Raw genomic sequence first — 16,104 nt, forward strand, 5'->3', positions numbered from 1 at the left:
CCCATCTGGTGTCAATTATTTTTACCAAACCTTACATTTCAAATGTATGTTTGATACAGATAAACCAAATTGTTAACCCAACCATTTTTTGGTAGTAACCCATTAGCATTTATTTTTTTATTTTTTTATTTTTTTAGGGCTCATTCTTCCACACTCTAACATAGTAATTTACCCTATACTCACAGGATATACCCCCCTTAACAGCCCAACTGCCCAAGGGAAACTTTCTCCCGGCCTGCCAGATGCACGTTCACATTTCTCTCACTGTCAAACATTTTTCAGCTGCATACACACTCAAAATTCAAACACACAGAGTACATATATTTTCATACATAAAACCTTGTATGCCACCTCTTGATATCACCTAATATACCCAAATCGAATGACCATTACACCTCCTACAACATGGTCGTTAACTAAAACAATAAAATATACCACTTTTACATGGTATACTGTCAATTTTGATACACTTACAACCACACAAAATTGACCTCTATACCATACACCTCCTTTCCACTGGTATAGACTTCTGTATCATACACTTCCAATCAACAGATACAGGCAACTCTTACGCGTTCTCTTCACTTAAAATCTGTTTCAATTACCCTTGATCATCAAAGCCAAAGTATCTTAATACAGATTCATGCATGCATGCCTTAATTAGATTGTACCCTTGAAATCAAAACCCAGTTCACCTATATGGTTCTTAAATTTAGAAGAGCTTAAATTTCTCACCACATTGAGCAAAGTCTGGCCAACAACACAAACCTAATAAATAAGCAAAAAGTGCTTACCTTCTGGCCATATGCTGTTTGTGTTGCTCGTCAGGTTCGCCCAGGTGGTGTGACTGTCCAGCTCTTTTCTATCCCGGGTTTCGGCACCAAATGTTGTGGTTTTCCTTTTCCTCAAATGAAACAATCCTCAGTCTTAGGTTCTGATTTCAAGAGATAGACTTTTATTTTCCGGACAAAATAATAAGCCGAGCCTGCCTGATTAAACCTCCCAGGACCAGCCAGGCCGGCCTGGGAGGAATCTTCAAATCAGTCTGACCCTCTGAGCCAGGCATGGTAAATATATATGGTCTTTGTCCCTCCCCTCCATATGCTTTAACAATATGTTTCTGTTCAGGCTTGTAACTTGAAGAATCACATGACAGTCCCCAGACCCATGACATTACTCAGACCCGTGGCTCCGTCCCACGACCTATTTGACCCTGGGCTATTCCCTTTGTGCCAGACATGAATGCACACATCTTTTCTTAAATCCACACAGATGGCTTTTAAAACTTCTAACACATAAGACACCACATGATGCACCACACAGATGGCTTTTAAACGGTAAACAAATTGCATTTGATTATAATGGTAAACTCATATTCATCATATTAATGTAGATTGGGATTAAAATAAAACTTCTTCACTTTCGAGTCAATCGCCTGAAGCACGCGGCCACGACTACGACGAGTCGTCCGGGCGAACCCTCTGGGCTTGGTGTGTGCCGAAAAAGGACTTGTAAGAAGAGGTTACGTTTTTAGAGAGTGGATGGACCAGCCGGTCACAAAAGGGACAGCAACAGGATCAACCACGCATCTTCTCAAATGGACTGCCGTGACCCGGATTCGAACCGGGGTTGCTGCGGCCACAACGCAGAGTACTAACCACTATACGATCACGGCGTGCCACCAGGCTCTGCCAGATCCCCGCCTGCAGGTCTGCCTGAGTGTGTCGACTCCAGGTACAAATTTTAGAGCATGTTTTTCGTTTTTGTCGAAAGGGTAAACATTGCAGAGGGCAATTAGGCAAGTGGGAATTGTTGACTTGAACCCTTAGAATATAATCTGTTACGGCTCGGAGAGTTTATTTCATTATTTAAAGATAACAGGATTGATTAAGAGTATCTAGGTTTTTTTGTGGGGAAAAACTCTGCTTCACACTCCAACACAGTAGGTGGCGATAATGCACCTTAAAGTTGGTGCTACCCGCCATTAAACAGAGACGAAGAAGAAAAAGAAGACGAAGAAGAAGGTACTGCTTTGCTGTATGTTGTGCCTTTTCGGCGGGTAAGAGATCTTCACGAGAAGTTTATTTATTATTCGCTTTCTATTAAGAAAAGCATAAGTGCAAAAACACGTTTAAATTAATTAAGGACAACAATCTGGGGCAGGGAATTATGGGAATTGTGAAAAGAAAGGGGTGGCGCCTTAATCCTTAACCTCTCAGAACACGGCTCAGGTTAGGATCAACACGATGAGCCACAATGCACATCCGTTCTAAACAAAGACCTGTTCCAGCTCTTCTTTGGCCTCATGTTGTACGTGCTGTATACGGTCGAAATGACAATGGAAGCTGCATCACTCCACAACAGGGCTGCTTGTTTAACACACACAGGAGAAACAACAAAAGGCTGCTTAGTTTTCCCTTCGCACATCCCATGGTAACAACTTGAGCTGCCGAAATACAGCACCTCGTGAGCTGGAACGTCCAACAAGAGAACGTCCAGGTAACAAACGCTCCTAGTCGGCGGGGTTAGAACGTGCGTGGGAAGACCCCAACGGCTTTCGAGTCAATCGCCTGAAGCACGCGGCCACGACTACGACGAGTCGTCCGGGCGAACCCTCTGGGCTTGGTGTGTGCCGAAAAAGGACTTGTAAGAAGAGGTTACGTTTTTAGAGAGTGGATGGACCAGCCGGTCACAAAAGGGACAGCAACAGGATCAACCACGCATCTTCTCGAATGGACTGCCATGACCCGGATTCGAACCGGGGTTGCTGCGGCCACAACGCAGAGTACTAACCACTATACGATCACGGCGTGCCGCCAGGCTCCGCCAGACCCCCGCCTGCAGGTCTGCCTGAGTGTGTCGACCGGAAGGCGCTTGGCATTGATTTTCCGAGGTCTCAATGAACTTTTTTGTTAACGTTCATCGGCAAAGCTTAAGCAAAGCGCCTCTCAACGTCCAATCCAACATCGAGTACGAAAGCTGATCCTAAAGCCAAAGGGAGACGCCCGCAGACGTAGTCGGCAGGATTCGAACCTGCGCGGGGAGACCCCAATGGATTTCTAGTCCATCGCCTTAACCACTCGGCCACGACTACATGCAGACGTTGGGTATGTTTTACTCTCTCCGTTTCCAACGAAATGGAGCTCTTCATACAGCGGCACAAAATGCAACCGAGGCTCTCGCGAGAGCACTCATCGCCCAAACAGGGACTTGAACCCTGGACCCTCAGATTAAAAGTCTGATGCTCTACCGACTGAGCTATCCGGGCTCAGGGCTCAGTTCCAGAGCTTCACGTCTCATGCCTCCTCTCATCTGATAACACTTGCAGACAAAGATGGAATTTCTTTATCATGACCTGTTCATTACTCGCCGGTCTGCGGACAGTAAATGTTACTAGGATGCCACAAATGAGCAGGAGCCTGCTTCAGTCTTCTAACAGAGTACGTGAGAGCTCTTTAAGTGGAGAAGTCTTGCTTCAGCTTGAGACACTCTTCTCTTGGGGAAAAAGCTGTTGTCCTCCAAAACGTCATCAGAGAGGCAGCGTTACTAAGCTCTAGTAAATGTAGGTGTGTCTGCGTAACATGATGAACTAACTCTCGAGTTGCACGAGATAAAGCACATGTGACAAAAACGTGACCCTCCCTGTGAAAAGCCTGCTAAATCATTTTTGTGATTTGCTTATCTCTCCACAAAATCATCCCACGTGACGTAAAGAACCCTCCGTAAACACGCAACCTTGATATCTTTGACGTCGACACCCTCATCAAAGCTTGAAATGAATGTGACACCAACGATTGGGATGAAACTGTGATTCCCCTAATCTCGTTACAAACAACACCAACGGACATCTTTCTTTTACAACGACCTTGTAAGTCTCTTAAGAGACTGGCAAAAATTGCCAAAGCTGACCGTATTTCAAGTCATCCCGGCGGGGTATTGGGTAAAGTTTTCAACCAGCAATGATCACGCCTCGGGTAAACCTCATAGGCTACGATATTGCCTCTGCGAAAGAATGACAGCAAAGGTCACGACCTCTCCTGTGCACATTCCTGGACGCTGGACGACATAGTGGTAATCAAGCTTTCAACTGAGATTAGACTCCAGGTACAAATTTTAGAGCATGTTTTTCGTTTTTGTCGAAAGTATATTGAGGAAAGGGTAAACATTGCAGAGGGCAATTAGGCAAGTGGGAATTGTTGACTTGAACCCTTAGAATATAATCTGTTACGGCTTGGAGAGTTTATTTCATTATTTAAAGATAACAGGATTGATTAAGAGTATCTAGGTTTTTTTGTGGGGAAAAACTCTGCTTCACACTCCAACACAGTAGGTGGCGATAATGCACCTTAAAGTTGGTGCTACCCGCCATTAAACAGAGACGAAGAAGAAAAAGAAGACGAAGAAGAAGGTACTGCTTTGCTGTATGTTGTGCCTTTTCGGCGGGTAAGAGATCTTCACGAGAAGTTTATTTATTATTCGCTTTCTATTAAGAAAAGCATAAAACATGTTTAAATTAATTAAGGACAACAATCTGGGGCAGGGAATTATGGGAATTGTGAAAAGAAAGGGGTGGCGCCTTAATCCTTAACCTCTCAGAACACGGCTCAGGTTAGGATCAACACGATGAGCCACAATGCACATCCGTTCTAAACAAAGACCTGTTCCAGCTCTTCTTTGGCCTCATGTTGTACGTGCTGTATACGGTCGAAATGACAATGGAAGCTGCATCACTCCACAACAGGGCTGCTTGTTTAACACACACAGGAGAAACAACAAAAGGCTGCTTAGTTTTCCCTTCGCACATCCCATGGTAACAACTTGAGCTGCCGAAATACAGCACCTCGTGAGCTGGAACGTCCAACAAGAGAACGTCCAGGTAACAAACGCTCCTAGTCGGCGGGGTTAGAACGTGCGTGGGAAGACCCCAACGGCTTTCGAGTCAATCGCCTGGAGCACGCGGCCACGACTACGACGAGTCGTCCGGGCGAACCCTCTGGGCTTGGTGTGTGCCGAAAAAGGACTTGTAAGAAGAGGTTACGTTTTTAGAGAGTGGATGGACCAGCCGGTCACAAAAGGGACAGCAACAGGATCAACCACACATCTTCTCAAATGGACTGCCGTGACCTGGATTCAAACCGGGGTTGCTGCAGCCACAACGCAGAGTACTAACCACTATACGATCACGGCGTGCCACCAGGCTCCGCCAGACCCCCGCCTGCAGGTCTGCCTGAGTGTGTCAACCGGAAGGCGCTTGGCATTGATTTTCCGAGGTCTCAATCAACTTTTTTGTTAACGTTCATAGGCAAACCTTAAGCAAAGCGCATCTGAACGTCCAATCCACCATCGAGTACGAAAGCTGACCCTAAAGCCAAAGGGAGACGCCCGCAGACGTAGTCGGCAGGATTCGAACCTGCGCGGGGAGACCCCAATGGATTTCTAGTCCATCGCCTTAACCACTTGGCCACGACTACATGCAGACGATGGGTATGTTTTAGGGCCAATCCCATTTCTCTGTCTTACCCCTTCCCCTTCCCCTACCACTTCGTCTTACCCCTAGCCCTTGTCCCTCAAAACCAAGTGTTAAGCGCTAGGGGTGAAAACATACCCCTATGAAATGAGACACCGCTTAGTTACGGTTACGTCATCATACATCGTCGTTTGCTGGCTGCAACATCACCAGACGCGACAAATGTTGATCACAAACTTCCAAGATGCCGAGTGCAAGTGTAAGCGAAAGTGAATCAGCCGCCGAGTTTCTTCTGGCGTCCCTGTGTGATACAGGACGGTATACGTAAAGCACGTACCGATGTCTCCAAAGCAAGTAGTGTTATGCACTGATATCAAACGAAATTCGCTGCTAACGTTAATGGAATTTAGTTAAAACTGTAGACAAGCATGCAGTCCATTCATGGCTAGTTAGAGAAATACGGGAATGTTGTGCAAATCAGCAAATACGGGAATGTTGTGCAAATCAGCAACGTAACGTTAGCGTAGCAAACTAGCGAAATTTTAAAACATTTAAATTAAGAACATAATTCAAATATATATGAACAGGAGTGTGTAGAGCACAAAACAAGACGTTAGTAATTTTTAAATTAATTATTAAGCCGAAAATACTTACATTTATGGGACGCTCTGGCCGCCATTTTTGCCGGTTGCGCAGTGTATTCTGGGTACCCCTTGGTTTCAAGTAAGCTCGCGGAAATTCTTGGTTTTAAGGGGTATCTACCACTTGCCCTTAGCTCTACCCCTTGATCAAAACGAGAATTGGGATAGCCCTTACTCTCACGTGAACGTGCAAAACTAAGGGGTAGGGGTAAGGGGAAGGGGTAAGACAGAGAAATGGGATTGGCCCTTACTCTCTCCGTTTCCAACGAAATGGAGCTCTTCATACAGCGGCACAAAATGCAACCGAGGCTCTCGCGAGAGCACTCATCGCCCAAACAGGGACTTGAACCCTGGACCCTCAGATTAAAAGTCTGATGCTCTACCGACTGAGCTATCCGGGCTCAGGGCTCAGTTCCAGAGCTTCACGTCTCATGTCTCCTCTCGTCTGATAACGCTTGCAGACAAAGATGGAATTTCTTTATCATGACCTGTTCATTACTCGCCGGTCTGCGGACAGTAAATGTTACTAGGATGCCACAAATGAGCAGGAGCCTGCTTCAGTCTTCTAACAGAGTACGTGAGAGCTCTTTAAGTGGAGAAGTCTTGCTTCAGCTTGAGACACTCTTCTCTTGGGGAAAAAGCTGTTGTCCTCCAAAACGTCATCAGAGAGGCAGCGTTACTAAGCTCTAGTAAATGTAGGTGTGTCTGCGTAACATGATGAACTGACTCTCGAGTTGCACGAGATAAAGCACATGTGACAAAAACGTGACCCTCCCTGTGAAAATCCTGCTAAATCATTTTTGTGATTTGCTTATCTCTCCACAAAATCATCCCACGTGACGTAAAGAACCCTCCGTAAACACGCAACCTTGATATCTTTGACGTCGACACCCTCATCAAAGCTTGAAATGAATGTGACACCAACAATTGGGATGAAACTGTGATCCCCCTAATCTCGTTACAAACAACACCAGCGGACATCTTTCTTTTACAACGACCTTGTAAGTCTCTTAAGAGACTGGCAAAAATTGCCAAAGCTGACCGTATTTCAAGTCATCCCGGCGGGGTATTGGGTAAAGTTTTCAACCAGCAATGATCACGCCTCGGGTAAACCTCATAGGCTACGATATTGCCTCTGCGAAAGAATGACAGCAAAGGTCACGACCTCTCCTGTGCACATTCCTGGACGCTGGACGACATAGTGGTAATCAAGCTTTCAACTGAGATTAGACTCCAGGTACAAATTTTAGAGCATGTTTTTCGTTTTTGTCGAAAGTATATTGAGGAAAGGGTAAACATTGCAGAGGGCAATTAGGCAAGTGGGAATTGTTGACTTGAACCCTTAGAATATAATCTGTTACAGCTCGGAGAGTTTATTTCATTATTTAAAGATAACAGGATTGATTAAGAGTATCTAGGTTTTTTTGTGGGGAAAAACTCTGCTTCACACTCCAACACAGTAGGTGGCGATAATGCACCTTAAAGTTGGTGCTACCCGCCATTAAACAGAGACGAAGAAGAAAAAGAAGACGAAGAAGAAGGTACTGCTTTGCTGTATGTTGTGCCTTTTCGGCGGGTAAGAGATCTTCACGAGAAGTTTATTTATTATTCGCTTTCTATTAAGAAAAGCATAAGTGCAAAAACACGTTTAAATTAATTAAGGACAACAATCTGGGGCAGGGAATTATGGGAATTGTGAAAAGAAAGGGGTGGCGCCTTAATCCTTAACCTCTCAGAACACGGCTCAGGTTAGGATCAACACGATGAGCCACAATGCACATCCGTTCTAAACAAAGACCTGTTCCAGCTCTTCTTTGGCCTCATGTTGTACGTGCTGTATACGGTCGAAATGACAATGGAAGCTGCATCACTCCACAACAGGGCTGCTTGTTTAACACACACAGGAGAAACAACAAAAGGCTGCTTAGTTTTCCCTTCGCACATCCCATGGTAACAACTTGAGCTGCCGAAATACAGCACCTCGTGAGCTGGAACGTCCAACAAGAGAACGTCCAGGTAACAAACGCTCCTAGTCGGCGGGGTTAGAACGTGCGTGGGAAGACCCCAACGGCTTTTGTTGTGGTTTTCCTTTTCCTCAAATGAAACAATCCTCAGTCTTAGGTTCTGATTTCAAGAGATAGACTTTTATTTTCCGGACAAAATAATAAGCCGAGCCTGCCTGATTAAACCTCCCAGGACCAGCCAGGCCGGCCTGGGAGGAATCTTCAAACCAGTCTGACCCTCTGAGCCAGGCATGGTAAATATATATGGTCTTTGTCCCTCCCCTCCATATGCTTTAACAATATGTTTCTGTTCAGGCTTGTAACTTGAAGAATCACATGACAGTCCCCAGACCCATGACATTCCTCAGACCCGTGGCTCCGTCCCACAACCTATTTGACCCTGGGCTATTCCCTTTGTGCCAGACATGAATGCACACATCTTTTCTTAAATCCACACAGATGGCTTTAAAACTTCTAACACATAAGACACCACATGATGCACCACACAGATGGCTTTTAAACGGTTAACAAATTGCATTTGATTATAATGGTAAACTCATATTCATCATATTAATGTAGATTGGGATTAAAATAAAACTTCTTCATAATCCCCGCTCTGAGGCTTAATTTAGCCTCACCTTTCCTGTTTATTTTAATCCGGAGTGCAGTTTCATAATTCAGCGTTTCAATTATTAATATCTTGTGGCTAAAGAAAGCCACTATACCTTACCAATTACTAAATTATGCCACTGCACTTCGAACTATGGACAATAAGACAAACATCTTTCCATTCTCATTTTGACTTGAATGTAAAAGTAAAAGTACTTAAGCCCTAAACAGTTTGTGCACAATTGGTTCTACGCTTACAGTTATCGTTTTAGCTATGTAGAGTATATGATAAAGCATCGTAAATGTAAAGTCAACGTTAATGAATCCAAGTAAAAAATAATAAAACAAAAGTAAAGTATGCATAATAAACACAAATTAAATGTTAAAGATTCAATATTCAAATTCAAAACGAGTAAATATAACTAATTGATACTGAATTGAATCATAACAAGTAAAAAATTAAGTATAATAAAGTATAAATGTAAGTTGATTCAAATAAACAAAGTAAAGAGCAATAACCAATAATAAAACTAGGGAAAGATGGCATAATAAACACAAATAAATGTAGATTAACTCAAATAACATAAGAAAATGTGAGTCACTAATATACTAAGTAAAGATTGCAACACAAATGAAAGTAAAGTTTTCCAAATATAACAAGTAAATGTAAATAACCAATAATAAACTAAGTAAAGATTGCATAATACACACATAAATGTAATTAATTCAAATAAAACTAGTAAATGGAAATAACCAATAATACAACTAAGTAAATCATGCATAATAATTCTTGATAACAATTTAAATGAATTTTTCCCATCCTCATCAGAGGTGCTTGAATTCTCATTTACTATTTGTAAATTCATTACTGTCTTGTAACGTAAGTCCTGATAACATTCTTGTTGATTTCAAGTAAATTTTTCCATCATCTTTTAACTTTCATTTGGTTCTCTAACCAGACACCAATGCCTCATTTACCCACTAACCTCTAATTAAAATTGATTCAGTATATGTTATCATGTATTTTTAATGGTTGCATCTAGTTGTTATCCTAAGATAAATTAATGCCTTATTTATAAACTTAATAATCTACTTTTTGATTGTAATACTGTACATTATTTATTTATTCTGTATTTTTATTTTGACAAAACTTTATTAAATTCCTTATTTAGCTTAATCCCATCCCTTTATCTAATTTGGTACCCATTTGGTTGATCAACAGAATCTACATATAATTTATGATTAATTGTTGTGTTCATCCTTTTATAAGGATTCTAAACACCCTTCTTTTGTAGTGATTTCTTGTCTCCATCATATTTAAGTACTTTTCCTCTCCCTCCTAATGATAACGAGGTCAAACATTTTCTTTTTCTATAAATTCAAAATAATTCTTCAATCGATATGATTGGATCTTCAAATATCTTCAATGTATATGTTTCTCTGATTTGATTATATTATTCTTTTAATAGCATTTCTCTTCTCCCTTTTACACCTTAAGTTATACGTTTTGATGTCTTCATAATAGATCTAGAGGTTTTTTAGTTGATTCATTCAAAATTCCTGTTATAAAACATTTCCTATTTAATTTCCTTAAGTCTATAATTCCATAAGGCTTATATTTTCTTGATTGTAATCTTACTGTACCATTCAGAATTTTTACTGTACCATTCTGAAATATCTATCCTTTCTTTTTTATATTTAGTGTTTTGTTATTTACTTCCATTGACACAAATTTCCAAATTGTGGCCTACCAGATGTATTTTTAAACTCAGAATTTCCCAAAAGACCTAAATATTATCCAGATAAATTGACCTTAAACTTTTTCTCGTAATCCATAAGAATTCTTGTTGAATTTATCACCCCAAAGTATGTGGACTTGAAAATGTTATTGCATTATTGAAATCTGGTTTTGCAAATATATTTCCTTAACTGTAAATATTCCCCATTTGTATCATTGTTATCTTTGGGATGTTTCCCATAAAATGTCCACCTTAAGTTCTCTGTTCAATGTCTTTATGTTTTCAGTCTTTCTTTCAGAGTCTGTTCCTTTGAAATTATTGCAGATCTTTACTGGGAGACCATATAGGAGGCTATTGCAGTAGTCGAGTCTTGATGTAATAAATGCATGGATGAGGGTTTCAGCAGCAGATGTGGAGAGAGTGGGCCGTAGACGAGCAATGTTTCGCAGGTGGAAAAAGGCAGTTTTGGTGATGTGACGGATATGAGGCTTAAATGTGAGTGTGGGGTCAAAAATGAAGCCAAGATTTCGGGTCTGGAGAGAGGTGGCAACTGTATGGCCATCGACAGATATAGTGAAATTGTAAGCAAAGTATGTGGGTTTTTTGGATCCTCAATCTTTTCTTGTTATTAATTGCTCTTAAATCGTGACTAGATACAATTTAGATTTATTTCCTTAAATCCTAAGTTTGTTACAATAATTAGTTATTTCTTTTCTCTATTCTCACAGCTTTTTCTTGTTTACCTTTTATAGTATCCTATGGTGTTTTTTCAATTTATTTATTTTATCTATTTTATTTTCCTTTCTGCCATAGCTGTTCGATGCCATTTATATTTGCTTTTTAGCTTAGTACCATCATTGGAGTTCTAACTTCCTCTGTAGAATACCAAATTCAAACCCCCCCAATTTTCATTATGCATTTCTTCCTGTCAGATTAATAGGAGTCTGATTTGATTTCAGAAAAGGTAGTCACACCTAACAACATAAGTTCTTGATCAGCCTTTAAATTTGTCTAGCTGATTTTCACCTAAATATTGTATGTGTCCCTACAGTTATAAGGTCCTATAGCCAAACATTGAACGGCTGTTTACTTTTTCCCCTCTTTCACTCAAAGGCTCGTATGAAAATGAAAAATTATAGTCCAGTTTTTCTCTTGTCTCCAAGAACAATATTGTCTTTGTGGGTCTCTCTGGACTCCACTCAGTCTTTTTTCTGAACATTGTTTCAGAACATTGTGCAGTGCCCCCATCACTGCTTGAGATAAGTTATAGTCCCATTCCTGTAGGATGTGTTCACAGTCCAGTTTATGAGTTCTCCTGTCTTTGCAACTCCAACACTTTGATGTCACACAGTTTTTGCCATTGTCTTTTCATCGCCAGCTTTTATTCACTTTCTTGAATGTCAAAGGATGAGAGCTTTCAGCTTTTCAATGTTTAACTTAACCCATTGCAAAATATTGCCTTTTAATTTAAAATAAATTTATTTTGTGACCACCTTCAATCATCAGATGAAGACTCCTTTTCATTTTGTAATAATTTATCTTTGTATAATTTATCTGTGTCATTCACCTTTTAATAATTTTCCTGTCCTTTTTATTTTTCTCTTTATTTCCACCTTTAATAACTTGGTCTCCACTATTTTCCTATAATTTGTTGTTTTTCTTTCAAAGCTTGCCTCTGTCTTCCTGCTAGATTTGGCTTAATCCCACAATTCCCTCGAGCTATGGGAGTTGGCCTTCCCCCTCCCTTTCTATCTATCTCTCTCTCTCTCTCTCTCTCTCTCTCTCTCTCCTTCTCCCTTTGAGCATTTCTTTGTCTGTTAATTATCTCCTCTTATCTTTCATTAGTTTATATTTTTATTTAATTGTATTTCTCCTCACACAATGCCACATCAAATGTTTCCTCATTTGAACTCCAATTATTTTATTTTCTAATTCTCCACACAACAATTGTTTAATCCTTATTTTTTCATTAATATGACTGCCATAATCTTTTCTTTGCAATATAACACACCTTATATTTTATAATTATTTCTCATTTAACCACTTCACAAACTTTTTATTTATCCAATTTATATATTCTCCAAATAATTACTTAGATTTCCAATGTGTCTTTAAAATAAAATTTCCTTTATAATAATTTTTAGTGTTTTGTCAAATAGAATCAAATACCATCACCAACATCTGTCCTTTTTTTGGACTAGCAATCTTTTCCTATTGAGCACAATTTTTTTATTTTAATCAATCATTTAAACGAATTATTTAATTTCTAGAATTAGCTGTATACTTCACTGTAATAACTAATATTTTTGGCTACAATACATCAGAACCACAATGTCTTCAATTCTAATCTTTAATACCCAGCATTTATAACTGTCTCTTATTCATACTCTTACTCATATTTTCAAACTTTATCTCCTTTTTTTTATAGTTTTAAACAATCTTCACTCCTGTAACACAACACCTCCCTGTGCTCTCTACAGAGCAACAGAAGAAAGACACACCCACTGCTCACTCAGCCCCCACTCTTTCCATCTCAGACATTCACACACAGACACATTGCATTCTCACACAAATAAAATAAAACAACTCTATCTAGACTACCTGGCCAAGTTCATCTTTCCACTTCACTTCCATCAACGTGGAAAAGATTCACTTACACAATTTACCAATCCGACATGACAAATAAAACAAAAACAATATCTCTCATCAGCCCGGGCCTTCCAAAACAACAAGACAAATAACACATAGACCTTACCTGACCTGCAGGACTTAATAACTCTTCTCTCCGAACCCCAACGTGTCTGCCCCGACACGGTAACACTCAGGTTCGCGAAACTTCTTAGGCATTTTCTCAACTTAACATTAAATCTTTATCCAAGCCACTCAACGACAAAAATAAAACAATAAAAATCATTCACACAACAAACCATCATCTGTCCTAGCACACATTCCTTTTGAAAATGAAACCCTTTATTCTTATCATTTAATCTAGTAATCTTTTAATTTCCCCTTTTATTCTTAAATTTGGAAGAGCATTTGATTTTTTACCACCCCGAGCCATCTCAGGTGAATAATACAATCTTTGAACAAGCAAAACTGCTCATCTCTTTAGGTGGCCACCTGATTGCATTGTCCATTGAGAAAGCCAGCTGTGGTCTCTGGTTCTGTGCTCCTTTTGATGTCCCATCTGGTGTCAATTATTTTTACCAAACCTTACATTTCAAATGTATGTTTGATAACAGATAAACCAAATTGTTAACCCAACCATTTTTTGGTAGTAACCCATTAGCATTTATTTTTTTATTTTTTTATTTTTTTAGGGCTCATTCTTCCACACTCTAACATAGTAATTTACCCTATACTCACAGGATATACCCCCCTTAACAGCCCAACTGCCCAAGGGAAACTTTCTCCCGGCCTGCCAGATGCACGTTCACATTTCTCTCACTGTCAAACATTTTTCAGCTGCATACACACTCAAAATTCAAACACACAGAGTACATATATTTTCATACATAAAACCTTGTATGCCACCTCTTGATATCACCTTATATACCCAAATCGAATGACCATTACACCTCCTACAACATGGTCGTTAACTAAAACAATAAAATATACAACTTTTACATGGTATACTGTCAATTTTGATACACTTACAACCACACAAAATTGACCTCTATACCATACACCTCCTTTCCACTGGTATAGACTTCTGTATCATACACTTCCAATCAACAGATACAGGCAACTCTTACGCGTTCTCTTCACTTAAAATCTGTTTCAATTCACCATGATCATCAAAGCCAAAGTAATTAACACAGATTCATGCATGCATGCCTTAATTAGATTGTACCCTTGAAATCAAAACCCAGTTCACCTATATGGTTCTTAAATTTAGAAGAGCTTAAATTTCTCACCACATTGAGCAAAGTCTGGCCAACAACACAAACCTAATAAATAAGCAAAAAGTGCTTACCTTCTGGCCATATGCTGTTTGTGTTGCTCGTCAGGTTCGCCCAGGTGGTGTGACTGTCCAGCTCTTTTCTATCCCGGGTTTCGGCACCAAATGTTGTGGTTTTCCTTTTCCTCAAATGAAACAATCCTCAGTCTTAGGTTCTGATTTCAAGAGATAGACTTTTATTTTCCGGACAAAATAATAAGCCGAGCCTGCCTGATTAAACCTCCCAGGACCAGCCAGGCCGGCCTGGGAGGAATCTTCAAATCAGTCTGACCCTCTGAGCCAGGCATGGTAAATATATATGGTCTTTGTCCCTCCCCTCCATATGCTTTAACAATATGTTTCTGTTCAGGCTTGTAACTTGAAGAATCACATGACAGTCCCCAGACCCATGACATTACTCAGACCCGTGGCTCCGTCCCACGACCTATTTGACCCTGGGCTATTCCCTTTGTGCCAGACATGAATGCACACATCTTTTCTTAAATCCACACAGATGGCTTTTAAAACTTCTAACACATAAGACACCACATGATGCACCACACAGATGGCTTTTAAACGGTAAACAAATTGCATTTGATTATAATGGTAAACTCATATTCATCATATTAATGTAGATTGGGATTAAAATAAAACTTCTTCACTTTCGAGTCAATCGCCTGAAGCACGCGGCCACGACTACGACGAGTCGTCCGGGCGAACCCTCTGGGCTTGGTGTGTGCCGAAAAAGGACTTGTAAGAAGAGGTTACGTTTTTAGAGAGTGGATGGACCAGCCGGTCACAAAAGGGACAGCAACAGGATCAACCACGCATCTTCTCAAATGGACTGCCGTGACCCGGATTCGAACCGGGGTTGCTGCGGCCACAACGCAGAGTACTAACCACTATACGATCACGGCGTGCCACCAGGCTCTGCCAGATCCCCGCCTGCAGGTCTGCCTGAGTGTGTCGACTCCAGGTACAAATTTTAGAGCATGTTTTTCGTTTTTGTCGAAAGGGTAAACATTGCAGAGGGCAATTAGGCAAGTGGGAATTGTTGACTTGAACCCTTAGAATATAATCTGTTACGGCTCGGAGAGTTTATTTCATTATTTAAAGATAACAGGATTGATTAAGAGTATCTAGGTTTTTTTGTGGGGAAAAACTCTGCTTCACACTCCAACACAGTAGGTGGCGATAATGCACCTTAAAGTTGGTGCTACCCGCCATTAAACAGAGACGAAGAAGAAAAAGAAGACGAAGAAGAAGGTACTGCTTTGCTGTATGTTGTGCCTTTTCGGCGGGTAAGAGATCTTCACGAGAAGTTTATTTATTATTCGCTTTCTATTAAGAAAAGCATAAGTGCAAAAACACGTTTAAATTAATTAAGGACAACAATCTGGGGCAGGGAATTATGGGAATTGTGAAAAGAAAGGGGTGGCGCCTTAATCCTTAACCTCTCAGAACACGGCTCAGGTTAGGATCAACACGATGAGCCACAATGCACATCCGTTCTAAACAAAGACCTGTTCCAGCTCTTCTTTGGCCTCATGTTGTACGTGCTGTATACGGTCGAAATGACAATGGAAGCTGCATCACTCCACAACAGGGCTGCTTGTTTAACACACACAGGAGAAACAACAAAAGGCTGCTTAGTTTTCCCTTCGCACATCCCATGGTAACAACTTGAGCTGCCGAAATACAGCAC

General features: G+C 40.6%; 9 non-coding genes across 9 annotated transcripts; all 9 read right to left on the reverse strand.

The window, feature by feature from the left end:
- Positions 1–1,603: 1,603 nt before the first annotated feature.
- trnah-gug (transfer RNA histidin (anticodon GUG)) lies at positions 1,604–1,675 on the reverse strand. The gene has a single exon. It is a non-coding gene; the product is annotated as a tRNA-His (tRNA).
- A 1,063-nt stretch (positions 1,676–2,738) lies between these two features.
- On the reverse strand, positions 2,739–2,810 carry trnah-gug (transfer RNA histidin (anticodon GUG)). The gene has a single exon. It is a non-coding gene; the product is annotated as a tRNA-His (tRNA).
- A 202-nt stretch (positions 2,811–3,012) lies between these two features.
- On the reverse strand, positions 3,013–3,094 carry trnas-aga (transfer RNA serine (anticodon AGA)). The gene has a single exon. It is a non-coding gene; the product is annotated as a tRNA-Ser (tRNA).
- A 101-nt stretch (positions 3,095–3,195) lies between these two features.
- trnak-uuu (transfer RNA lysine (anticodon UUU)) lies at positions 3,196–3,268 on the reverse strand. Its single transcript has one exon. It is a non-coding gene; the product is annotated as a tRNA-Lys (tRNA).
- Positions 3,269–3,873: 605 nt separating this feature from the next.
- LOC141354455 (U4 spliceosomal RNA) lies at positions 3,874–4,014 on the reverse strand. Its single transcript, XR_012360887.1, has one exon. It is a non-coding gene; the product is annotated as a U4 spliceosomal RNA (small nuclear RNA).
- A 1,375-nt stretch (positions 4,015–5,389) lies between these two features.
- On the reverse strand, positions 5,390–5,471 carry trnas-aga (transfer RNA serine (anticodon AGA)). Its single transcript has one exon. It is a non-coding gene; the product is annotated as a tRNA-Ser (tRNA).
- A 965-nt stretch (positions 5,472–6,436) lies between these two features.
- trnak-uuu (transfer RNA lysine (anticodon UUU)) lies at positions 6,437–6,509 on the reverse strand. Its single transcript has one exon. It is a non-coding gene; the product is annotated as a tRNA-Lys (tRNA).
- A 605-nt stretch (positions 6,510–7,114) lies between these two features.
- Positions 7,115–7,255, reverse strand: LOC141354456 (U4 spliceosomal RNA). Its single transcript, XR_012360888.1, has one exon. It is a non-coding gene; the product is annotated as a U4 spliceosomal RNA (small nuclear RNA).
- A 7,989-nt stretch (positions 7,256–15,244) lies between these two features.
- On the reverse strand, positions 15,245–15,316 carry trnah-gug (transfer RNA histidin (anticodon GUG)). Its single transcript has one exon. It is a non-coding gene; the product is annotated as a tRNA-His (tRNA).
- Between the last annotated feature and the right edge of the window lie 788 nt (positions 15,317–16,104).

Source organism: Misgurnus anguillicaudatus, chromosome 21 (genome assembly GCF_027580225.2).
Source record: "Misgurnus anguillicaudatus chromosome 21, ASM2758022v2, whole genome shotgun sequence".
NCBI classification, from domain to species: Eukaryota; Metazoa; Chordata; class Actinopteri; order Cypriniformes; family Cobitidae; genus Misgurnus; species Misgurnus anguillicaudatus.